At 38.0% G+C, this 27533-nt stretch overlaps 1 protein-coding gene across 2 annotated transcripts in view; it reads left to right on the top strand.

The window, feature by feature from the left end:
• Positions 1-27533, top strand: part of fbxw7 (F-box and WD repeat domain containing 7) — a 101363-nt gene that overhangs the window by 49735 nt on the left and 24095 nt on the right. The gene's annotated exons all lie outside the window — the stretch shown is intronic.

The following is a 27533-nucleotide window of genomic DNA, read 5'->3' on the forward strand; positions in this document are numbered from 1 at the left end:
GCAATTCTATAATACAATGCTGCAGACAGACAGAACTTAAGTGCACTAAGCAACCTGAAATCAATATTAGCTGGATAAACATTTTGACAAGAACCACACATTTTTGCAAAAGAAAGCAGGAAGAGCCATTTTCGAATACTTACAATGGGGAAAAAAGCCATATCAGGCGCACTAACCACTACAGGAAACCTAGATTTGCAGAAGCCAAGTCTCTCAACAGCATCAGCAATACAGATTTTAATGTGCTCTTCAGTGTGCTACTATTAAATTTAAGTAACCTAAATTAATTTCCTCAGTCTCCATTATATGTACTCTAAATCTAATTGAAACTTTATATATTTGCCACCCAGATTTTGCTGCTCCTTACCTGATACATTTTCTCTCCCCGTCGCAGACAGTGAATCACTTTAGATAAGCGGGCTGCCTTGTAGGAGCAGTTGCCTTGTCTAATGTTGGTCTCTGTAGATAACTGTTGAAAAGAAAGTGAAGCGCCGCTGACAGCATTATGCTGCTTCACAAACATCATCACAGACCTTTTAACCATTTTCTCCTGGTTGTAGATAGCCCAGTGCAGAATATTATGTTTGACAGGATGGGAAACTAATTAATCTTTTTGATGTTTACGTTTTAATTTTAATTTTTTCTTCCACCGTTGCTGATGCAATACATTGTAATACTGGAATTAAGTTGGCGTGAAGCTGAAAATAGATCCCTTTCTGAGTTGGGTGTTCCTTTTGAACTTATTGACTTTTGAAGTTTTCCTTATTTTTTTTTTTTTGCTTCACAATACCCACGACAAATGAAAACTTATACTGATGCGGCTTATTGCTTATTTCTGCAAATTAGATATGTTTGGTTTTTGTTAATATTTTGTTGGTGCCATACAGAAGTGCATTTTCTAGATCTAACTTTTATCGTATGACGATTTAAAGTTTTGTCTGATGTGGTAGTAAACATAAGACAAGTATACCGGTCAGAACAAGGTGTGCCCCCCTTTAAGGGATTATGATTGTGACGACTTTTGAAAGTAACTGTTAGTTGCAGCGTGTTATTTTCATATTTAATAACTATTTTTTCAGAAATCATACTACCTTTATGTATTTGACACTATTTATTAAGCATTCTGCCTGTGTGAGACAGCTGATTTTGTTCTCTTGACTTTAAAACCCGTCTCTCGTCCTAAGTACCCGTCCCAAAGTAAGAACCACAACACAGTACCCTGTGTAGGAGGTTGGATTCCATTGCCCTTGGGCTCCAAATAACACAGAGGGAGGAAGGCATCTGCCATTGGCTATTCTGAGAAGCAGTCCCATTCCAGGGTGCACATAGATCCAGTCGGCTGGCGACCCAGCACCCGGATCGGCCAAACAGTTCTGTTTGCCCCTGAATTTAAGAACAAACTCATTGTGTCAACAGAAAGGCCATTGTACCTCTGTTTAAAAGCTACTTCACCTGCTTTTATATAATGTAGGAACATGGAGCATAGGTATTTACAAAGTTGTAGTTGTATTTATCATCTTTAATAACTTTGTTGTGTTGAATTTAGTTGTTGCATGCAGTCAGCGAACCCAAGTCTGATCTAAATGCCACCTCAGTTTAAGCTGGGGGTGTCTAGTGTTGTTAGAGCTTTTGTGGCTCTTTACATACAGAGCATTCTGGATGTGCTCCCACCTGCCACAGGGTTGCACTGACATTTCCCACGCTTTTAGACGGGGGCTGCGAAAAGATACTGCCTTCCATCAGAAATGTGTCACAGCTTGTCAACGTTGTCTTTTAAGTGAAGACATGAAGCAAAAGGAAACCTTTCAAACACAAGATACCACACACACAAACAGCAGCGTTACTGTTCCAGTTAATTCATCTCACTTTTGATTGCACGACCCTTCTACTCATTTGAACACTTTCTAGACTTAAATCTGAATCTGAACTTACCTGGGTAATCAGATCTTGAGGTTCAGTTGAATTCTTTTTCCTTGTCGATGTGTTGTAAAACCTGTTGTTAATTTCTTTTACCTCATGCAACAAGTCTCAAATTAACCCATTCTTTTCGTTTGAAAAGTGCAGCCCCCCTGTGTCAGTGACCCCACATTGAGCTGCGCTGACATATTTGAAATATTTTAGCTTTGTGTATTAAAGGAGTCTCTAAGCTGCCAACTCTATTACCACAAGTTTCAGAGCTGTCTATCATTCCACACCCCCACAAATCAACATTCAGAAATTGAAAAACTGTTCTCCCATGATTCAAACAGACCCATAGGAAATCTTAAAACCTTTTCCCTTTTAGATTAAAGGTCAAAAAATGAATTTTTAAACATTTTTAAGATCTTAATCTTGATAAAATGTCAGTTTTCTTTTTATTTTAAAGGGGTACTATAACCTAGGTTTCTACATGGTTGCAGTTAATAAATGGGATGGGAGGCGCAGACCCACAGTTGTGCACCCTACGACTGCAGTTCCAGGAAAGCAGAGGAGGTTATGTGACAGCAAAACACAGAAATGTGTACAGGATAAGATATGTCAGGGAATGGTTAAAAGCCATTGTTGATCATTTCAAAAAGGTGATTTAGAGAAACTAGACACTAATGGACATTCTAAAATCTACTTAATACCAAAAATGTGCTTTTAGCATCCCTGAACACGGTTCTTATTGTTCCCACTACACACATAATAGGACGCGAAAGCAGGTCTGGGTCATTATGGCATGAATGTACTTTTTTAAAAGGCCTTCCTATTAAGAAGAAGAAGATTCATTATTTAACCAAAAAGGTTTCTGCATGACTTAGTCTGATCTGAAGTGCAATCAGCAGAAGAAAGGTTCCATCATGTTTTGTCTCCACAATCTTCTAAACGTAGCTCCACATGCTACTGCCTACTAACACCTTCATCCTAAAATTCCTGTGTGTATTCATTCGGTGTTATTGGGCTGTAACTGTAGTGACAGTATTTATTTTGGCATCATCTCTTTGACATTAATCCAAGTCTGTCTTTACAATTAGACACACCACCAGACCGCAATGTGCCTCTAGAAATGTGACCTGCGAATCACTGTGTCTGGTCTTTTTCCTCTGTCTTAGCATCAGGTTTTCCCAGCACTGACCTTCAGCAGTCCAACCATTTGTTTCTCACCGTGTCCTGCTCGCTTTAATGTTGTCATCGGTGAAGACAGGCTGTGAACGGATAACTGACTGACTGTAACTGATGCAACTGTCTGCATAGTTTGTCTAATCTGTGTATGAACCCTCCTGTCTGAGTCACAGTGTGTGGTCTCCCTGTTTTTGATGTGCTCTTCTGATGTACTGCTATGATGTCTGGACACTTGGTGCAGTCTGTGACTTTCTGGACTGTCGTCACTACAGCAGCAATGGCAGTGTCTGCTATCATGTTAGTGAGGTTGATTCATTTCACTATGTTATGTTAAATAAAGCTTGGAAGTGTAAGGGCATCTTCATTGTCAATCAGGGACAGGGTACTTAACAATCAAAGCAGTCGATGTGGAGTGTTTCTGAAAGTTACAAACTCGGGAATATTGTCAATAAATTAATTAAAAACAAAATGGTAAAGATTCAAGGTTAGTTTTATTGTGCTGCTTTGGAGAAAATGTCTTCGATTAAGTGTGAAGTCACTCAAAGCTCTGCTTTGATAGCAGCTTCACTGTGCTGCACCACCTTGCACACCCCAGTGCCCCTCATTTTCACTCTTTGTAAAGACACAAACCTTGTGTTAACAAGAGGATAAGAACATCTAAAGAATGCAAGGCTTCTAAGAGGGCAAGAGGAACAGAAAGCTTTCCAAAAGGAAAAGGATGGAAACAAAAAAGAATGTAAATTGTGATCAAGTTGTTCTGTTAAAGGGCTGCTGGTGTTAAAGTTTTTGGTATTTGTCAGCAGAACACACTCCATGTTCCAAGCAAATGTTAAGTGCCGACTTCAAGCAAGCAACTTGTGTAGGCAGAATAATGCATGAAAACAAATTCTATAGGTTTCTTGATTTTAACTGGTTGCAGTAACATCCGTATCAGTGATTTCTTTGGAAACAAAGGGGAAAAAATGCTTCTCCTTAGACTTCTTTTCCACTTTGTTACAACTATTTCCATGACTGTTTCAGTGCCAAAATGTTTTTTCTGGCTTATTCAGAAGGAATCTTAGGCAATATACCATTGTAAAATCATTATTCTTGGGCCTTGAATGGTTGGTCGGACATAGAAAGACTTATTTAATATTCTAAATATGACATTCATTGTGACTTATGAGCAACAGAATGATGACCGAACAACAAAATGACAACCGTGTACTGAAAGCGATGTACAGTAATTCCTCTTGCAACTGTCAGTGGGCTAACCTTCAGAGTTTTCCTATTCACTCATATTCATCAGAGTGTATGACCTGATTCATCATCTGACATTGATTAGAAGCATGTGCAGTGTGGGAGATGATGGATGACTGCCAGGTTTAGACCATGACATCCATATTTATAATTTACTGAATTTATAAATGACCTTGGCTGTGCTATACTGTACTGTACCTAGAGGTCTGACAAGTAAGGCCGTGTTCAGACCAAAAATAGCACTTGGTTTAAAAACCTCAAGGGGGTTGCGTTGCTACAGGTACCGTTGAGAAAATGAAATACGATCCAGCAGGTTCAGTTTGAGGAGTACATCCATAAGTTTCAAAGCTTATCACATCACAGATTGCTGCACAGTGGCTTATTATACTATGAGGTGAGGATTTTACAACTCTGGAAAGTTATTTCAGCGGCAATCATTTGATCTTCGGTCAGTACATTCACTATGTAGACAGTAGAATTAACACTATTAATGTTACAAAGTAATACCAGGAATTACACATACGGACGTGGAAAAACATTTTGATACCCTTCTGTTAAAGAGAGGAAAAACCAACAGTGGTAACTGAAATAACTTGACACTGACAGAAGTAATAATAAATAAAAAACTACTAAAACTGTGCTCTGTGTTCGTTGTATCATGGTGTTTACCACACTGAACATGGACCACAGAAAGCTAAAGAGAGAGTTGTCTCAGGAGATTAGACAAAAAAAAAAGGTAACGGCTAAGCCAATTTTAAAGCAGCTTAATGTTCCTGTGACTACAGTTGCACATATTATTCAAAAGTTTAAGGTCCACAGGACTATAGCCAACCAGATAATAAGACCGGTAATCAAAGAGCCCAGAACAGTTTCCAAAGAGATTAGAGGTGAAATCCAAGGTCAAGGTACATCAGGGTCAAATTGCACCATCAGTCATTGTTTGAGACTTAATGGAAGATGACCAAGGAGGACTCTTCTGTTGAAAGCAAACCATAAAAAAGTGAAAAAATACATATTGACCAGCCACCAAGCTTCTGGGAGAATGTGCTTTGGACAGATGAGACAAGACTGGAACTTTCTGGCAAGTCATATGAGCTCTATGTTTACAGACACAAAAATGAAGCATTCAAAGAAAAAAACACTGTAGCTACAGTGCAACATAGAGGAGGTTTGGTTATGTTCTAGGCTGCTTTGTGGCATCTGGCACTGGGTGTCTTGAATTTATGCAAGCTATAATGAAATCTCAATACTATCAAGGCATTCTGGAGTAAAACATGCTGCCCAGTGTCAGAAAGCTAGGTCTTATTCGTAGGTCATGAGCCTCCAAGAGGATAAGGACCAAACACAAGGCTAAAAACACCTCAGAATGGCTAAGAACAAATCATCTGACTATTCTGAAGTAGCCTTGATCTAAATCATATTGAACAACTGTGAAAGGAGCTAAAACATGCAGTCTGGAGAAGGCACCCTTCAAACCAGAGACAAAATACCTGACAGGTGCAGAAGTCTCATTGAGAGTTACAGAAATCGCTTGCTTGTAGTGATGGCCTCAAAAGGTTGTGTAACAAAATAATAGGTTAAGGGTACCATTATTGTCCAGACTAGTTTTATTAGTTAGTTTTTTTTAAATACTTCTGTTGAAACCCCCCCAAAAAAGCATTGTCTGATTTTCATAAGTACATTTTGAATTATTAATTTGTTCAATTTCACAATATTACGGTTACTGATGTGGGTTTTTCTTTAACAGAAGGGTACCATCAATTTGTTCCACGTCTGAACTTGTGTGACCTTTGTAGTGGATTCCTTAATAACGTGTCATTACTTTGTATTTTTTCCTCTGTAGCCCTCTGTTTCAGGGCCCCTGCATTACCAATGCAGAGGAAGATGAGTAAGGAACCTTTATTTTACACAATGCTACTGTCTGTCTGAATGCCAAACCCATAATGCCTAGAGTCTTAGTTTTCTTTTTATTGTCAGCCCACACAGAAACAAACGCTCAGAACTGGTTATTTAAACTTCTTCAATTACATTAGTCTTCCTGTGCTGTTCTGACTTTTTTCATTTTATTATTCTAAACATCAATTTGTTGTTGCAGTGAGGGGGTGGATGCTTTCAATGCAAATTGTCTCCTACTAATGCAAATGTGATGACTCAGAAGACTAGTAATAGTGTTTTGACCACCTCTTGTAGCGCTCTGTGTACTGTACTATAGTACAATATGTGCAGTATTTATTCATTTTGAGGTTAATTTTAAATTGCATAGTAATTCCAAGGGGTTCATTAGACAAAAAAATAAAAATGTGATACTTAAATCATAATCATAATTAAAATTATTGTCTTATTAATGGATTTATTTGGTTTATTATAGAACAAGAACATGCTCATCAGTTTCCTAGAACAGTCCCATGTGACAAAAATATTTAGTTTAATTATAGTAGGTGGAACCACCAAGTTTGACCTAAAAGACTAATTATCTGTACTGTTGCTGAATAAATTTATGTTGATTGAATCATTTAAATTTAATGGTTAATTCCATGCCGAGGCTGTATGAATTAGAAATGATTTTAGCCTGAAATCTGTCGACTTAAACTAATTAGTGAATTGGCAGAATTTAATCCCCCATTAATCACGTTTAGGTTTGAGTGCGAGCAGTTCCGCTGTCTGATTTCCAATATGGTTGTTGTCAAAAATCAATTATAAATGGTAGCAAGCTTGTTTGATTATTGCTGGAGTAGTATTTTTTACAAGCTGTATCTAAAACTGAAGGTTAGAGACTTCTGGGATACAGCACAGAATACTGGATCATTGTCATATTTAATGAGTTTGATCTTCATAAATAGAGAAAATATAGAAAAATACACAAGTCTTTCTGAAATAAATATGCCTTTCTACTTTTTCTAGTGTTCTCCTTTGTGTCATTAACAGTACAGCAAGGTGAGAATTATAGCTCCTTTTCAGTTGCCCTCTGTGGGCGTAGAACAGAGGGAGGATGGCTACGTGCCTGGCAGAGTACTCTGCCTAACTCATATCAGTTTCCTAATTCCCTTCCTTTTCTACTGCAGTCCGTTCTTTCTCCCATTCATTCATTCTCACATTCAACTTTTCTTTCCGTGAAGAATAGTGGCTCCTGGTCTTATCTCTGAGCAGCAGAATTAACACCCTCCCTCCTCACACTGGATGAGCTGCTTATTGTCCAAACTAAATTAATACATTGAATCATTAAGTCTCAGTACAGATGACTCCCCCTGACTGAGCATTTATCCAATTCATACATTTACTGATTTTGAAACTTTAACTTGCCATTGTACAAGTATTTACATTGAAGCACATTTCCAAGGCCACAAGTGTGTAATGTTTAAAAAAATCACTTGTGGGAATAAAGAATAGTCTGATAAAGTTTGATCAAGTCGACGTAATATGCAGATAAATAAGACACACATCTTTAAAACAGAGCTGTTACAAAACTGCTCCAAACTATTTTAGAAATGTGGTTGCTGAAGAACAGGGAGGCTGAAGACACTATGGATCATCCTTGAGTTACTGACGCTCTATAGACGCTGAATGTTATGTGACTCACCAAGCTTTGCCAATTGATCAAGTAGTTCATTCGGGTTGAGCAGAACAACAGACTAACAAAGCAGTAAGTTGGCCAACAAGAGACGCTTTTGATAGGTATCTTTAAAAAAGGGTTGACAGTTATTGTGGCAATTTCTTAGTCAATGTATAGTATATTTGAATGTTTTGTTTTGGAGTGTAGGTGAAATTGGAACAAGAAAATATATGAAATGGAAAAAAGGTGACAAATAAGTGCAGCTTTTTTTTTTTCTTGTGACTAGATGCCTCAGTCTTCTCACAGTATGTGGACCTCTGTGATTTGTGTGTGGGAGTTGTAGTTCTCCCTTTTTGCTTTCATTCTAACAACTGCACTATCATTGTTGTTGACTGTCTCAGCTCTGGACTGTTGCTTTTAAGCGAAACACAAATATGGCTTTTATCTTTCAGGTGTTTGTGCTGACACTATTCCAGCTGATGCTGCTCTGTGCAATTGTTAGAGAAGCTAGGAAACCAAAAGAGATTTCTATGAACCAAAAGAAGATTGCTTCATCACTAACACAGCATTACATCAGACACTCATAACAAATACCTTCATTACAGAGCTGTGAATCCCCCTCTCCTGTAGTCCCCATAAGTCAGCCGCACAAAAGGGCAAACAGAATTGAGTTCTCTGTTTATAATCCTGCACTCTTCCTTTATTACATACCTATACTTATTTCTGCCTTATGTCTACTGTTGTATTATTGTAATAATTAAATTACATTTTGCTTAAATTTACTTAAACACTTACCATTGCAGATAAATATACTTTATTTTAATAATTTCCATCCACCAACTTCAGACCTCCTCAGAACATGATCATTGATTCTCGCTCAGCTTCAAAAGCTGCAAAATGACACCTGAAAATGTTAACAGAAGTGTGTGTTTCTAGAAACAATTTCGCTGTTACTCACAGTAGTACACACACTCATCCATCCCTTCAATTAAGAACCTTTCATTAACAGCAGATCTTTCTTTTTTCTCTCCTATGTCTTGCTCTCCTGCTATGGGACAATCTGTACTTACAGGTAAGGAAAACTTTTTTATTAACTTTATTATTGAATGTTTTATTTCCACATCATAGCACATGCCTCTTAGATCCATCATTTCATGTATAATCTAAAAAAACAAAACCAAAATCAATTTTGTCACAATTTGTCTGCATAAATTAAAAATGCATCTTTGGTACCTCTAGGGGGCAGCATGAACTAAAAATTAAATTCTCACATGAAAGCTCAGCATCACCCAGCTTTTTCACAACACTAGTAACGCCGTTTATTGCAGCTACATGAATATTAGCACACTGTGTATGTAATTTGTCTTACCTGGTTATTTATTATTATTATTATTATTATTATTATTAGTTGGGGTTTTTGGTATTTTCATATCGGAGTCTAATACATCTTCTTAAGTTGTTGCTGCAGTTGTTATTGTATCACCAATGCTTATGTGGTTCACTGATCATGCTTTAGTTGCACAAACATAGACATACTTTCCAAATCACTGATTTTTAGTGCCAAAAGACTACAACTTCCACTGTTCTGCATCTCTACCTTTTGAAGAAATGATTATTTATTAGCACCAAGGAGTTCACGCGTCCTTCAGACACACACATCTGCTGTCTTTCGAGCACAAACTCTCTCCGTTCACTCATTTTCCACATGCACACGCTCTCGGCTAAGAGCTTCAATAAATGTCCAGGTTGTTATGACGACTACGAGTGCAGCACTCAATACTACATTAAGAGTCTGAAGGAGCTCTTACACTTTTGCACATCTCTGCAGGTTTAATGCAACAGTAATTGTATAAAGAAAATCCTTGGAAAACAATTCCCAAGATGATTAGAGTTTTAAAATTCAGAAGCTTTTGTTAAAGTTTGGTTTGAGAAAGCAACTAACAAAGTTTTAGTACAGCAAACAAAAACATACCAGCCTTCTATACTATAATATACTGTTTCAATTAATATTTTCATATCTATTTGAATGTAAAGGTTTCTAGTCAGCATTAGTCTATTTTTATGATTGCAGTATACATTTAATTAAAATTCTGGGTAATCTTGTACTTGTAATTCACTGTTAACTGGTGGCTGTACTTTATTGTTCTACAGTGATATGCAATCCTTTTCCCTACAGTGGCACAGTGGTATTTGATTAATGAAATATTGGCTTGTTGTTTGGCTCTCAGTCACAAAGCTGAGATCTGGAAGTGAAACTGCTCAGCCATCAGACTTAGGTGTGCTAAAGTTTGATGAGATATGAGGCACCCGATATATACTGGCTGCCAGTTTCATGACTGGGCACGGCAGCAGCACAGGGATCATCAAAGATTTGCTGCTGCATCAGTGTAGTCTGACGTCTCTGTGGCAGTGATGGGTCAAAAGCTGCCAGGCTTTCATTAGGTGACATGTCCACTTGACTGCATAACAGTTTAACACTCAGCTACTCTAGTTAACAAATTGATGCAGCATTTAAAGAACTCAGGACAAAATGGTTCTTTTGCAAAACCAAGTTGTGTTATAAATAAATGTACTTATTTTCTGCTCATATGAAAGAGTAAGTAAGAAACATAGACCATGACTAATTTGTCTTGTAGTAATGACAATTAAACTGCCCGGTCTTATTTCTGGCTTTTTATTTGTTAATTTACACAAAGGTAGTTTTAGTAGCAGACACTGTAGCTTATTGTTTGGATATTTGCAAGATAAATGTTGATGAAAATCAGTTTAAACTGCCCCTTTTTTTTATACAGCATCACATTTACAGATACATTTTCCATCAAGTCCATGAAATGGTTGACATTTGTTAGTTCTGCCCGGTGTTGAAAAAGCATGAAAAGCATAAAACAAGTTGCCAGGTAGCAGATCTGCATTCTTGTCAAGTTCATGTCAGGCTACACAGTAAACCTGTTGATCTCCCATCTGCCTTATTGTGCATAGGTGTCTTCAGGAAGACGGTCTTAATCTCTCTTTATATTCTTGCTGCTCAGGACCGCTTTGATCTCACATTTAATAAAAGCATTGTCCGTGTAGAAAAAAGTATGAACCTCATTTCAGCTTCTCATTGATTCCTACACCCGGCCAACTGCCTGAGTGCTTATGTCAAAGTATACACACTTTATCTCAACATGAATGGAAGTGATTTTGCTGCCGAGGGTAATAATGAAGGGGGCACCTGTTGGAAAAGGTGTGTGTGTGTGTGTGTGTGTGTGTGTGTGTGTGTGTGTGTGTGTGTGTGTGTGTGTGTGTGTGTGTGTGTGTGTGTGTGTGTGTGTGTGTGTGTGTGTGTGTGTGTGTGTGTAAAAGCAGTACTCCAAACCCTACAGTGTTCTGTGGAGTGTGATCAGCATCTCAGAGTACTCAGTCATTAGATATGAGGGTGGCATTAAGTGGCAGACCACAAAGAGAATGTCACCAACAATTATGTTTTTTATTGCTTCAAGTAGTGTGAGTTGTCTTTGAATGTCCAGCCTACGATCATCGATTATTCACATGCATGACAAGGCATTTGCTTCTTTTAAACATCTTTAGGTTTTTAAGCTTTTTTTCGTTCACCTAATTTCTTACAATTAATTAATTTCTTAGAACAGCGAAACAGTGAAAGGATGATAGTAATGAGAAGTTGCTGCACTGAATTAAATGTCCGCCTGGATGGAGTTCAGTCATGCCCAGAATAAGTGTTAATGTCTTATGCTCTTAGAAAGTTGTATTTCTCTCAAAGTTTACATTATATCTTTGGAAAACAGCCTCATCATCCCTGGATTTTCAAATGAAGAAAAACAAATTATACAAGGTCACAACTTGTGACTCTGCTGAATTTTCTCCCAGTCCTCCAACAGTATAGCTCTGTTTGTTTTGCATGGCCAGGAATTGAATATTTACCCTCATGCAGTCCCCTGCAGAATGCAGATTTTGATTAGCAATTCATTGCCTCCTTAAGGCAGTATAACAAAGCAATCAATATCCCCTTCTCTGATGAGAATAGAGGGGACACATTGTAGGGATTAATTTACTAATACAAAATTGAAAATCAATCCGAGGTTCCTCACATAAGGACATACATACAGGATCACAGACCAGCTGGATGTTCTGAGCTTTGTTTTTCATGTCAGCTGCAGTCTGTCAGTAGTCTGTTTATATTATTGTGTTGGATGACAATGAAAGAGATTCTATGGTTACATTAGATTTTCAAGCTATCTCGTAACTGGGCAGCAACGCCCAAAGCGCGTGCACACACACACTTGTTTAACATTAGTCTAGTGGAAGATCACAACTAATTGAACTAAAATGAGTTTAGTTAAATTAAAGTTGCTCCTGAATTAATTAGGCAACATTTCCCACTAGATTGTTAACACTTAAATTTCTCTTTGTTTTCAATAATGTAATATGTTGTGGTGAAATTGCAGTACTATATATCTAAAGTATAGTTCGTAGACATTTGAGGAATATTGTTGGAGTCTTACTGTTTTTGGAGCTTTTAGTGACCAGATGTGTAAGAAAACACATTATACTAAGTATGTGAGTCTAGTGACATTAAAGCGAAACATGAAGAAGTGAGCTCTTTAACATGCATATTGTGTCTTTTTGAGGCTGATGGCTCAATACTGCAATAGCTTCTACTAGCTTAACACATGAATCTTTGACCACACTGTTGGTGTTGATGATTAACATTAGCAACTGTCTGAGCTTACGTCCAAAGAAATAGTTTGCTACACAGCTGCAAGCAGAAGTGATTACCTGTGGTGACACGTCATTCTGAGCTTCATGAAACTGGTGTTTGTGGCATGGTTGTAATTGAACCCTGTCATAAATCTGACATAGTACAACTGACAGTACATGACATACTTCATAACCCCAAATAAGAAGCAGCCAAAAGCCAATACAGCCTCAAGCCTGAAATGTGAGCTTCTGCATGCCTTCTTCAGCCACAAATCCATCATGAAATCCTCCTGGGAAGTTCTCATATATATTAGATTTAACAGAGTCAGTGGAGATGAAGTTACCCTGCATGTATGAAAGTTGCTTAAGGCTCACAGTGTCCACATATGGGCTTCATGCTTCATCCCCACTGATCTTCTCAGGGCCTCCTTTACACCTCCTTACAACATCAGCATGCTACAGTGAATAAGAGAAAGTGCTGATTTGGTCTGACTGGCCTCTTTAATTTGTGATGAGTGTGGGAGAGACAGACCCCGTGGGGCTGCCAGAGAGCCTTGTGGCCAGGTTGTGCTGCTCCTCCATCCCCCTAGCCAGCTGTAGATGCACCTGCCAAGTGTGCGCCAGCTACCCAGTTCACTTTGTTCTCTTCAGCACCACTAAGAGGTGTACAATTTGCAAGCGCAGAATTTACCTCTTTTTATGCATCCATAGAAGGATATGAAAATGGCACTTTTTCTTAAAACAGTATTGTTGAAACCCAATTTAACTGTTTTACTTCTACTAAAGGTAATCTTAATCAGCTTTTCTCAGACTTTATTTGGTTACAGATTTCTTGGCTGTCCCCTCTCTTTAGTAAAAGTAAGTTCCTTAACACCTTTTGAAGTACAGAAATTTATGTTTTAATACATGAAAAAGGTCTTATTATCCCTAGGGCTGCCAGGCCTTTTATGGCATTTTAGATCAACTATGGACCCTTAACAAACTGTAAAACAGAAAACTATGTTGTAAAACCATGTTTCGAAGGTAAGCACAGAAGACACTCGATTTCACCATTTGCATTTTTATATGAAAGCTGTTACAGAGTAGAATAAATTTGATAACCACCATTAGTTTTAAAAACTCTATATTTAAACATAGACTGAAATCACTTGTTGGTTTTCTTAATAGAATTCTCAGTGACTCAGCATTTTTTCAAACAGAAGAAAACACCCTCTTCTTTATCCTGATCCACTTCCTATGTCTGAATGCAGTACAGAAGAAACACAGATGATTTGGCACTTTCAGAAACTAGCTGTATGTTTGGTAACAATCCATTTGTAGCACATCTCCCCTGCATAACAATTAAGCGACATCGTCACTGAGTGCATCAGAGACAGATGGCATATCCCATACAGGAGGGACAAAGAGAAATTATTGAGGTTGGGCTATTTCCTTTCAAATATGATTGTTTCCAACCTGTTGGGCTGTGGCCTGATGTTTGTAGCATTGTTAGTTCAGCAAAGCAAGTGACAATTTTTAATAAAAGACATGGTGAGAACTTTCTTGTGCATATTTTGGTGATCTTGTCATGTTTGGTGATGAAATTGGTCCTTTTCTTTTCTTAGATTTCATTAGCAACCTCTGCAGAATTCATTACTCTACTGTAAGCTCGGCATCCATTGTCAGACTTGGTTGACTCTAATAGAAAACAAGAGTCTTATCCCTGGATGAGGCCAGAGGCAGCACACTACAGCCTGGAGGCCAGCAAGAGCGAATCTTGTTGCCAGGCAACAGTTTACAGATAGAGGGGAGGCTAGTGCTGGGGTCCTCCACTGCTGCCCACACCCATGGCTGTCCTTCGTCATTGTCACGTCAGGATCTGCAACTTGCCAGGCTTTGAATTATTGATTTGAATTTTCTCCAAACATCATTTTGCAGTGCTGGTTCTACCTGAGTTGTCGTGCTTCAGCTGTCACTGACCACCTGTCGGCTTTTCTTTGAGACGTAGGGAAAAAATAAAACCAACACTTTCTGTCATTTCTCTGGATTCTCCATAAAATAAGTTACATACTTAATTCTGCTGTTTCTTCAATATTTCTATTTTTGTAACTCACAAATTTAGGGTAGAATTACAGCATTTCTAAAACACATTTCCTAAAGAAAGAAAGCCACAAACCTCATGGCTCATTTAAAACAGATTTTTCTTTTTTGTGTGTTTGGTTGTTGTTGTTGATTTGGGGTGCCTGTCTGTGATGGAGCCTTATTTGTTTCCTGAATGTCTAATCTGCCAAGTTCATGCCTTTGGCTACCCACTGAGAAGGGGGTCCTTGTTCTGTGTCTGCTTGGCTATCCCAGTGACTGCTGCTGTCCCCGGCCTCTTGTGCACATTAACATACAGCTGTCCCGCAGGATGTAGTGAGACAGACACCCATGAGCTTCAGAGAGAAGCTGGGTACTCCCTCTCCTCTTGCAGATTCAACTCACAGGCAGCAGCCACAGCAGATGGGCTGTGAAGATTAAACCACTAGGCGCATGGCAGCTATTGTTGGTTTCCTTTTGGAAGGTCATCTATAGGGTCAAGGCTGAATTGGTGTAGTGAGTCTTGCCTCCCATTCATACACTGTATGGGTTTTTTTTTTTTGCTAATGATGGCTTTTTAGCTTGTTAGGAGTATGGCTCAGTAGGCTGTACGCATTGAGGAGTTAAAGTGCAGGTAAAGAGCAGGAGAATCACACAAAGTTTTATATTTTAATTAATAACAAAACCAAAACCAGCACGTATCCTACCAGAACGCACTGCCTCTTTAGCTAAAACAGATTTAACAGAAATTAGGTGCACTGTAACACTGTTCAGCAATAAAATAATGCACTACAGTGTATTTTCTGTTGCTGTACCACCTCACTAGCGCCAACAAATATGCATCTGAAAATAGATCTATAAATCAGAAACACTGTTTCTTCCTGTTTTGGTGTCCAAAATGTTTTTGGAAATTACTGAGGCTTTTTTTCTTTAAGTATTTATTCTCAAAGAAAATCTTAGAAACTTCTCATTTGTTTTTGATAGGTCTTTCATTCCTACTTTTGTCTTCGACCCCTCTTTATTCCTCTATACAATTCACACTTTTTTAGAGTTTTGGCAATAACAATAATATAGACTATTAAGTAAGATAATGCTAACCCTGATAAACCAAGTAAATTTCAAAGGTTGTTGTCAAAGACATCGGCAAATAGTTGCAGTCATGTAGAATATAGTCAACAGAATCAGCAGTTTTCAACTGCTATTGAATCTGGTAACCTTGAGAAACACTATCCCTATACAGAAATTTTCAATTAAAGTGTTTTGTGGCAAAAAATCAACAAACCTCCTCACTGTACTGTTTGTGAATACCTTTAATTTTTTTGCCTGATATATTCTCACCTGGTCAGTTTAAAACAGTTGAGTTGAACAAATAATGTACATATGTACATATCTCAAATGTCTCTGATAAACTGTCATAATGAAATAAAGTGCAGGACTCCAGGACTGTTCAGTAGCCTGACATTTGAAATTTTACAATTCAGGTAGTATTTGATTTAAAGGTCATTCAACATGGTAGAGGAAACAGTGAACTGAAAGTGATGACACCCCTTTGACATTTTAACACAGTTAAGCTAAGTACCCCATAAACAGTGATCAGATTCCCAAAATGAAGAACTTTAACTAAATCTGATTAAATGTACTGTATTAAGAAAGTTTTCTTAAATGTCAAGTTTAGATGGACCCGAGCCTTTGATATTTTCGTCTGGTAGCTGTGCAATCTGTTCACTTTCCTCTTCTGTTGAGTCTCAAGTTGTTCTCTACTAATTTTGAATGTAGGCAATTATCCCCTAAGAAGAATATCACTGTGTATCCTGGGCCCCATGGAGAGTATTTTGCACATTTGTTGACATACTAGCACCTCCAGTTTTATAATGCCATTAAATCACAGTGTATCATGATGGAGTACAGAGGGAGCTTTTCACAAGTACCCTAAACTATCCGTATTCCTAGTATTTTACATAGAGATGGTACTTTAATTAATTTATTATTGATTTGTCCTTAAATGACTGTCTTTGTGTATAACATCAGGATAGAAGCTCCTCAGTCAGAATTCATTAGAATTTCAGCACTAAACTTACTGGAAACTGACTGATAGCTGCCCAATAGCCATGGACACAGCATAGTTGTTCTTTTTGGTATATTGCTGTGTTTCCCTACTTTTATTTTTGTATTTACCGTTTTCCACAAGCTCACTAAAACCAGTCTAAGCTTTTTTTGTTTGGTCTGGTGTAAACTGCAACTAAACCTTACACATCTAAAGGATTATGCCTGCCTCCATGTGTGCTTCCTCAACCACTTGGCCAGTCTTTACAAAGACAGTGTGGTTTCTTAGCCGATAGCATTAAAACCTTCCATGCTGTTGCGGTGTGAGAGTAGGACAGCGTGTGCTGGGGGAAATCTTTTTTTGGGGATGCTGTTGCAACCTCACTTTCATTTTCCACTGTCGTGCTCATTTCATTGACTGGGAAGTTGGCTTTTTAGGTTTCTTTTGGGGAAGTTGTGGGGAAAATAAAAGGAAAGAAATGACAGGGTGACTTCAGTGAGTTCTATATAAAAAATGTAATAAGTGTTGTCTTAGACTGAGGTATAACAACTCTTAACATTGTCAGTTTATGAATTTAGAGAAAGTGATATTATGGAGAAGAATTTTTACAATCCCAGTGTGTTTAGCAAGATTTATAGGGCAGTATTTAATCAGTAAGCATGCTTACTGATTGGCCCCAGGAGAATGTGAACCATATAAATAGGAAGGCATGTTTACTTTCCTCCTGCCATCTGCTGATTCAATGCCTGCAGTAGCTCTACAGATGCTGGTTAGCTCGCCCACCGGCTAGATGTCGTTTCAAGGTAGACAGCCCATCAAGATGACTGACAGGTTTTGGAGAATGGCAATTGGCAGCTTAAACTAACAATACACTTTCTGCTAGAAGGTGAACATTTGCATGTTACAACCTGTTATAGCTTGACCTATATGTTAAATGAATAGATATTTACAAGTGAACACTACACCCTTGACCTTAAACTGAAATAATATACTGAAGAGGTGATTGCTCTTTGTTGTTGGTGGCAATGTATAGTTCACTATGAACAAGTCAACAAAGGAAAATTGCATTTGTTCACATTTAATTTGTTCCTCTCAGAACAGGAAAACAAAGTGACTACAATAGTAATGGTTTAATCCAAAACCTGTGTTAATTTTCAAACCTTTTAGTATTTTACTCAGCTGTTTTGTTCATTTGAAGACAAAGGATGAAAATTTAGATGAAAGGTTAGTTAAAAGGGACTTGCTGGACAGTATGCATATGCATATTTAATAATATGCATATGCATTTAATACATAACACAACTGGTGAAAACCTGTATCTTAACCATTCTGGCAGCCCTATGCATACCTATAAAATACATTGATGTCAAAACCAGCAAAATGGAGACAAAACTGAATATTGACTTGACAGTGAATTACTCATTAGTTACAAAGTGAGTCAGGAATGGTGTTATATCAATATCAACCCATGTCCAACACTTTACTGCCTGGTTTATGACTATGCATTGTTTTTTCTTCTCACAAGGCTCTTAGGGAATACTTGTATCTATTAGGCATGGCATAAAGCACTACACATGAGCAAACAAATCATCAAACACACACACGCGCACACACACACACACACACACACACACACACACACACACACACACACACACACACACACACACACACACACACACACACTATAGCTCCTAGAGGTGCTTCACTAAATGATCCAATATTCTGTTCCCCTCCTATCTATTTCTGCAAGCAAGGAAGTGTTGAAGTGGTGTTGTCTGTGTCATTTTAGTGTGTAGGAGGCCTCCAGGAGTATGTGTCAGTTGCTGTATGATTGGGAGGCAGGGAGGAGGAAAAGACTGCAGCAAAACCTGTATTGAATCAGTGAGATATAACTACTGTTATCTGTGCATATACCCTTTTCTGAGGTTTAATTCCAACCAAGTGAAACTTTGAAATGTTGCTTTAAAATCTTCTGAACACCAGCACCAACGATTAATTTTATAAAAATAATATCTGTTCATTTTCTTTGACCATAGCAGCTTAGTGGGTCAGGTTCTTGTCTCAGATGTGTTTGTTAGACAAGGTTAATATTGCTCAGCTCATTGGAGGATTGCTGACGAACATACAGCATACCATACCACAAAATTAATATCCAGCCATTCAGGAGTTTCTTTAGACAGCAGCTGGGTTCTTCTCTGTCCTATGTCTGTCTCCATGTTGCCCAGCATGGGATGAAACTCCTCAGAGGCCCCATGCTGCCAGCCTTCACAGCCAGACACGTTTCCACTTCAGGATTCAATCAACATATGGTGACCACCTTTTATATCCTTGCCTTGCCAGTTACAACCCCAATTCCAAAATAGTTGGAACTCTGTGTAAAATTTGTACATATTTATTTATGTACATTTCTGAATACTTACTAATTATTTGCAAAACAATAAAAAACCTATATTTGATACTCATTGGCTGAAAATTTTGTGCATGGATAGCACGGCCTTAAAGGGAGACACAAAGAAATCCCTGCTTGTGCTCAGGCACACCTCTGAAAACCACCGTCAACGAAGATAGTGCATTGCTGCATCTGCAGATACAAAACCATACAAAATGCTTAGATTTATAATAAAGAAATTGATTTGTATTAATTCAGACATGGTTTGTACATTGGTTACATTTAAACAGTTCTGTGTGTCTTCCTTGGTGGCTTTTATTATATTTGCAGCTTTAGCAATAAACATTCTATTCTTGTTGCTGTCTACCACAGTACATTTTATAGAATTTTCTTATGTTACCTTTATGTAATTTATTTAATTTCAGTAATATTGGTGAATGTTCACTCTTCATCGCATGAAGCAAAAATTCCTGCAGAACAGTTCAGCAGTCTTCAAATTCCCTTTTCTTCCCAATAAATACATTCAGTATGTCTCATCTGTCAACAGCTACTGCAGTACTTTCAAGTGGTGTGCGTGTGCGTGTGCGTGTGCTTGTGTGTTTGGGGTGAAACAAACATCCTTGCAAGCTATCCAAGGTTCACTGCTCCTCTGCCCTTCTTGAAATGAAACATTTATGACACTTGACCTCTTGTCATTCACAGTAGCCCTTTAAATCTGGGGAGACACGTCTCTCTCAGCATCACTATCATCCATCTAACTATACTCTTCAAGAACTTGTCTGAATTTTCTCAGTGTTATGCTTTTACTGCTAAGGTCTTTCTCAGAACAATGCCCTCCACTCTTTCCCCCCCAAATGTATAAAATTTCTATAGAGATTAAGATTCCTTGCCTTATTAACTTGTATTCCTTCAGTCCAAAAAAAAAGGCTACTTGATCCTCAGTCCCAGCAGTACGGCGGATTAAACACGGTGAATAAGATCCCACAGTGGACTGTACTTACAAATTACTGTATAACTTATGAACATCTTCTGCTGCATTTTGTTTCCACAAAACTTCCAGTTTCCCCCAGTCTGTTGTGCTAAGTAATATTCCCACATCCTTTGGGTTCAGTGCAAATCACTTTTTTATGTGTCTGTATTTTTTAAAGTGCAGAGATTTTTTAATTTTTTGAATTTGTTTGTTCCTTTTTTAATTTATCCTATGGCACAAATGGCTTGAGTCAGCATATTTTTGATTCCCAATCAGGTGGAAATCTTTATTGTTGAACTGGATGCATTTCTGCAACAATCCATTATTCTGGGATTAGATTATTTCTCATTATTTCCAATTCAGTTAATTTACAGGCTAGTTTCTTGCCCCCTCGTAGACTTTGATTTGTTTAATTTCAATCATTAATTTCATATATTCAATACCACAATAGAAAATTGTTGGCTTTAGTTAATGTTGAGTAAATCTAGCCATGCCCAGTCCACAGTTTGCATGGAAGTTGCACTGCTGTTACATCTCTTTTCTATCTTTCATCTTCACCAACAAACGCCCAAACAGAAACATTTATGTTCTTTCATGTGCCAGCTTATTGATCTCTCTTTCAAAATGTGAGTCTCACTGTGCGCCGACATGTCGGGGACTAAAAAGGTTGCTATCATCCACTCTGCTGGTGGTCCATCAGAGATAACTGTAATCCTAAACAGTCACTTTAGACCAGAGCATTGCCTTTGAAAGCATGGCCAGTAGACACATCTAAACAAGATCAAATGTGCCCTTCGCTTTCTGGAAATTGGATTGTGTATCATCATGTGAGTCACGTATTACACTCTTATCAAACGTTTGGGTGTTTTGGTCTTTGTCCATTTGTGCCACTTCTCTACTCAAGAATGAGGCTGACAAAATGAAAGCATTGTTTTCAACTTTCACTTGCAAACTGCTCCACCTGCATTCCTTCCAGATAACCTCATCAGTCAGACTCACCTGTCAGTAGAATCTACCTTAGTTTAATCTTCAGTAAACGCAGAGAACGGCTAGAGTTCCTCATCCCCAAGACAAAACTGCTTATCATGCGTTCTGTGATCATTTTCATCCTGTCTTCCTGCTTCTTAAATTTCATTGTACAACTTGTTGAAAAAGTATCACATCATTTATCTTGTGAGTGTACCACTCTTTGCCCTTTTGTTTCTTACTCGTTTGTTACATAGAGGAACTACAGTTTGTTTCTTCACTGGGAAACTTCTTCAGGCAGGATTTTTCATGGTGATGTCCTTCATGGTTCCTTAGTCTTCCAGATGAGGTTCAATGAGATACACATTAGTATTATTACTAGTGCCACTAGCATATACTGTAGTATTTTGAAATGCTGCCCCTCTTTCATTGCAACAAACTGAGATGCTTACCATCATCTGGGAAGCTCAATCTACACCCTCTAAATTACTTATAATATAGTATATAAAGTAATTGGTAAAGAGATGTTTCATGTATAGGTCATATACATATACATATACATATAGAACTGTGATATTGCATAAAGAACGTTTCTCCAGAACAAGGACAGCCCCATGTCGCCAGGTTGGACTCTCCAAAGCTGGTTGTAGTTGATCAACTAATTGCAGAATCATGGACCAGAGTAGCCAGTAATCATTAATGAGCAATTTGTCATCAGACTGCAACACATTGCTAGGGTCTGCCAGAAGCTGTTCAGTGAATAGGTTTTACTTCTTTTGGTTGATTTTGCAAAGCAAAAACCACCAGAAATTTCACATTTATTTGAAATGGCTGGAACTATTACTTAAGGTAATTCAGTCTGAACCAAATTGGTCAACAAAACCAACAGACATTACCATTCACTAGCATGGCTAATTACAAGTTGGGTTAATGATCATAAGAACAGTAAATTAATAGTTTTGTTTTATTTTTCTATTGTCAGCGTTTATAAGAGATTGTGTCAAATAGCATGTCCACTGAGGGTTAAGTAATATCTCAGTTCAGATGTTACTTAGGCATATTTTCTTTAAATAAACTAAAAAATAAAGGCAGTGAGATGCTCGAGTTTCTGTAGTGAGTTAAGGTCAAGGCATGCGACCAAGACACTGTCAAAGTGTCCCTACATGATTTCCCACCACCTTTTCAAGCATATTTAGGGATCTACAGATGATAGGCAACACCCAGCAGGCACAATTTGGCTCACTCTGCTTCATCTGGGATGCAGAGTGGTAATTCTGGATGATTAAAGAGGTTTATTCGTTTCTGTGTAAATGTTGATGCTAGGCCCGGCCAAGTTTCACCTGGCTCATCACACACATTTCCATAACCCCTCTTTCATTTCTGAATGAGATATGACAGCTCAGGCAGCATCCAAATGCAAAACCAGATAGGCCTATCATGGGAAAGGGGATTAGGAATGGCAGAAAATGTTAATACCCCTATGGTGAAGTTTTTTCCTGCACAAGAAGGTTTCGTATGTAACTTCCTCCTTGGGTACTTATTGTACAGTATATTAGAATTTACCGGGCCAAAGCTGCTTTAAACTTTGACTAGACTAAATGTTGCCGTTTCAGAACTTTCTTTATATCCTTAAGCATTTACTAGAGGTTCTTAAACTTACCACTAATCTTAATATTATACTGTACATTTCTTATTCGTATTATTGCACCATAGCTACTACCACACTATAAGTGTGGTACCTGTTGTGTGCTACATTTTATATTATACACACTGTAGACATCAAACATATGAGTTCAGAGAAGCCATTCACTGAGTTATGCACATTTGCTGCTCACTTTTACAGGTGTATTGTAGGTCAGGTGTACTAAGGATCAACATGAAGGAGACTGTGGCTCTTGGAGAGCTTCACAACTTTCTTTTTGAAGTGTCTGACAAAGTTTCCACCAAGCTACAGGTACTGAGCTGATTTATGCTTTGGATGCTTGAGATTGGAAAACATATTGATTGAGAGTATTTTGAGTTTAAAATACAAAGATACACACATTCTGGGTCCACTCTTGTGGACTAGCAAGAGTTAGTTTTTCTTAAAGTGACACATTTGAGGAAAAAGTAGTGATACAGTGGTTAGCTTTATTCCCACCTCTGCAGTTCTTCCCAGCAGGACTACAAGGTCACCAGGATATTATCCAGGTGTTCTTGCAGTCCTGCTGGGAACAACTGTCATCTGACAGGATGTGCATATTATTCTCCTCAGCTGACACTGTATGTATAATTTTTGCAAAATTAAACAATATGAGCAATCATAGCCTGAGGCCTTGACACATTTGGAAACATTAGTCAGACAGCTACAAGTTTATTTCTGAAAACAAATGTTCTTCCTACACATCTAACAGTTGAAATTATGACAGGTTTGAGATGTTAGGATGTTAAATTTTGGGTATGGAACCACACATACAACTTCCAGATTTTGTTTTACTCTTCTGTTGTTTTAGAGAGTTTTAAAGCTAAGAATCTGGCATTGGCCAATGATAAACTTTGCTTTGAAGAAAACGGTAATGTGTGCCATCATTAATGAAAGATGAGTTATGGAAGCTACTTTAGGACTCATATCATTAGACCACAAAGAAACCATTAGTCATATGTCTCTGAGAGAAACTGGAGTCCAACATTTAAACTATTTTTCTGCATTGCATCATTAGTTTGGTTTTCTGGTTTACTGCCTTCTGCTTACTGTTAAAACACTTCAGAAAATAAATTGACTTTTTTTTTTGTACTTGAGATCAGTCATGGCTGCACAATTGCAATTATATTTTGGAATATATTTTTTTAAACCAGTTTATATTAAAGCTTATTTTGCATAATGAATAAAGAGTACATAATGAAGCTACATTGGTTTATTGTGACAGGTCAGATGTGACCTTCACAGTTCTTCAAATGAGAAGAATTCCCATTTAGATTGTGTTAAGTGATAAACAACAAATACTGAACATTGTTTTGCCGCCACAAATATTTTACAACCCTATTTGCCTCTGATGTCTTTAGCCGTTTGGTTCGGCAGAACAACTCTGGACAATGGCTCTTTAAACTTCATCGTTCTACCTGAAGTGTTAAAGCTTTTGTGCATTTTTTCATTGTGTACACTTCTATTGATTTTTTTCTCTACTTGTATACTTTTAAAATACTGCATCTGTTTGACTCCAATTTTTAAATAATTGCCTGTAATTGCAAATATTGACCTCTGTTCTCCATTTATTTTCCATGAACCTCGTTGATGTCACAAGGGAGATGCCACTGACTCTAGCTTTAATTTGTTTTTTGACCTGACCCCTTCAAACTTGAACGTTTAAGTCGCGTGGGTGGCTGTAGGATATGTTAATTCGGCTTCATGCCATGTCGATGATTCTATTATTATCCTTTGCAGAATGCCATGATCCATGGTTTCCTTTTTCATCAGACCTCCCCCATACGCACTGCATCTGTCCACCCCAGAATGGGGCTCCCACTTTACCATTTCAGTAAAATCTATTGAGAGTAGACCCCCTAGTCCTCATTTTTTCCACACAGAGGACAATCACACAATGACACAAACCCGTTTAGTGATGCATCGCTGCCCAAGAAGTATTTGCCTCCTTCAAGTTCACCACCTCACATTAAACATTTGCTCAAGAAAGCTCTTTTCTCCTTCAGTGTAGTTTTTTCCCCCACCACCAACATCTGCTGAGTTGGAATAGCTGGACTCTAATATACCTAGACAGGTGTTAGACCCATAATTCACTTAATACTCGGTTCAGTGACGCAAAGATGAATCAGTTAATCTCTCAACAGAAGATTAATCTCACAATGATGATCATTTAAGAGGTGCGATGTATAACTTTTAATCCATTAACTGATTAAAGTGTCAGAAAAAAGCTGTAACTATTGTTTTATATTTAAAAGACAAAGGAAACTAGCAAATCTCGAGAAGCCAGAAGAGCCATTTTAACTTTAAAATTAGTGGGAACAATAAGTAATGAATTATCAAAATCAGTTGCAGATTTATATTATTTTTATCACCAACTAGAGTATTCATCAGTTGTGTCTCCTTTAAATTAGTTAAATTTTCCAATCATTTTTTTATCCAAAGTATTGTTACATGCAAACTGTCAAAACTTTCTGAGACTTCACTTGATTGTGAAATACCCTGGCATGTTTCAAAGCTAAGACAAACAATATCAATGGTTTTGTACAAATTGTGCTGAGAATTTGTCATTAGTTTTAACATTTTATATATTACAGTTAGTTCATTAACAACAAAATCACTAAAAAACTGATAAACAAAAAGATCAATACACGCATCCTTTCACTTCGTTCATGTGTCTTCACATATTGTACAGGATCTGTTGAGTCAGGAAGCTGAAACCTTGGCATTGATGTCTGTTATTATTTGTGCACAGTCAAATGAGACGGAATTTGCATTTCCCCACAAGCTATCTACTGCACTGCGATGTAATTAGTGTATTTTTATACATCCTCTGCTGTTCAAATATTGCAGCAAAAGGAGCCAATGTCTGATGAAATGCTGTTACCAGAAAATGTTTGTTGATAATCACAAACACGATCAGTCCGAAATGGGTTTGCTTTAGAGACACTAATGTGCTGCTGTACGTCTGGCCAGCAGGATTTTGGTTATGATAAGCAGTAGGTCAGTAGGGGGAGAGGCCTGTTAATGCTTTACTAACTAGCAGAAGGAGGGCAACAAAGGAGACCACGGCCTATTCAAAGGCCACAGTGCAACCCCTCTTGCATGCCAAGCATTCCAATGTGCTGTGTAAAGGTTGGGACGACAGAGAGCAACCAGAGAGGCTTTTTCATGATGACCACCTTAGACACACACACAGACGCAGCTTGAAGCGGTTTGTCTGTGATTTTTCTGTGTGGATTATCATGGTGAGAAAGTGTGACTAAAATACACAGATTAGCCAAGTCGCTCTGCACCTGTCGTGTTCTCTCAAAAGATCATGATTTTTATGGTTTACTGCCTTCATCCAGGCTTTTTAAACACAAATCCCTACATCTTGCAGCATCTGATTAGCTTTCATTTGCTTTGTTAAATTACCAAGCAAAAGGCCACAGGGTTTTAAGAGCATAAGTGTCACATGTCCAAAACTCGGCAATTATCTCCCAAACGGTGGCAGGTTTCACCCGACCTCTCTTGCCAAATTTTTTTTTTCTTTTTCTTTTCAATAACAAGCCCTAAAATTCCCCCCTGTGCTAGGTCACTCTGTAATTACAGGTGTAGGCCAGAAGCGCCTGAAAGGCTGCCAGATCACACTGCTCCATCACCTGTGAATAAAGCCCTTAGAGTCCTGATCCCTCATTGTGTTCCCTGTATTGATGATCTAATGCCAGTGTTTTGTGAGGTCAAGTGTTGGAGACCTAATGAAAATAATGGCTTGTTCCAAACTGGATATCTAAAACAAAATAATATTATTTCCTGTTCAGAAGCTAACAAACCTGTGTTCAAAGTTTAATCTAAACTGCATTCAAATGTCAGTGTTTATAAATGACAACTGGTCAGTTTAATGGAGAAATGTTTCAGCTTGTTTTCTACAGCACTGTGACATAACACAGTTGACCAAGGGACGCTGCTTTGTCCAAATTAATCAAACAAAAAGCTTCTAGTGAATTTATATTGTTTGGCTAAACAAAGGGAATGCAAATGATGTCCTTTTGAAAAGGCAGTTTGAGTTACGACAGTTCACCTGTACTAAATGTTCATGTGGGTTTAAACTAAAGCTGTCATCTTGAGGTTATGTATCTAACACAAGTGCATATAGTGTTACAAACTGGGCCGGTGCAGTCAACCTTTACATTCCATACTGTAGTGCAAATATTGGCCAGTTTCATGTGTGTGGAAATGAGCAGGTGCAGCAAACATGGATCAATTCACGCTGCTGCCTGATTGATTCTAATGTTAGACTATTTTCTGTTGTGTGGCCTGTGGGCTGAGTTGTTTACAGCCTTAAACGCAGCACTCCGCTGCAGCCTGTGCGATGTATGTATGCAGTGGTCGAGGATGTAATCAGATAATATGAAGACGAGAAATACCACACTATAAAAGTAATCAATATTATTATTTTGGTACAAATTTGCTCTTAATGTGGTGAAGTAGTATCAAGGAATCTGTGAAAAACACGAATCTAATCAGACTTATCAATAAAGAAAATCAAATATTTAAACTGATCATATCTCATATTGTATTTAAACATTACAAGAATTGTGTGAGTGGTTATATTCTTCTAGTTGCAGCCATGTTTCACTTTACTTAAATGTGATCAATATAAATTATATGATGACATGACATTTTATAACTGAAGAAATAGCCCGGTGGTGTAGTCCCTGGGTGGGGTGGGGTGGGGTGCATGGATGGAGTGTAGTTGAAGGGGGTCCACCTTTTTTATGCAGAAGGACAAGTGCGTACCCCTCCCGTTCTCTGTGTGCCGCCTCGTCTGTTACGCATATGTCCCCCGGTACCCTGCACGCCGAGGATGCG

Source organism: Anabas testudineus, chromosome 1 (genome assembly GCF_900324465.2).
Source record: "Anabas testudineus chromosome 1, fAnaTes1.2, whole genome shotgun sequence".
Classification (NCBI taxonomy): Eukaryota; Metazoa; Chordata; class Actinopteri; order Anabantiformes; family Anabantidae; genus Anabas; species Anabas testudineus.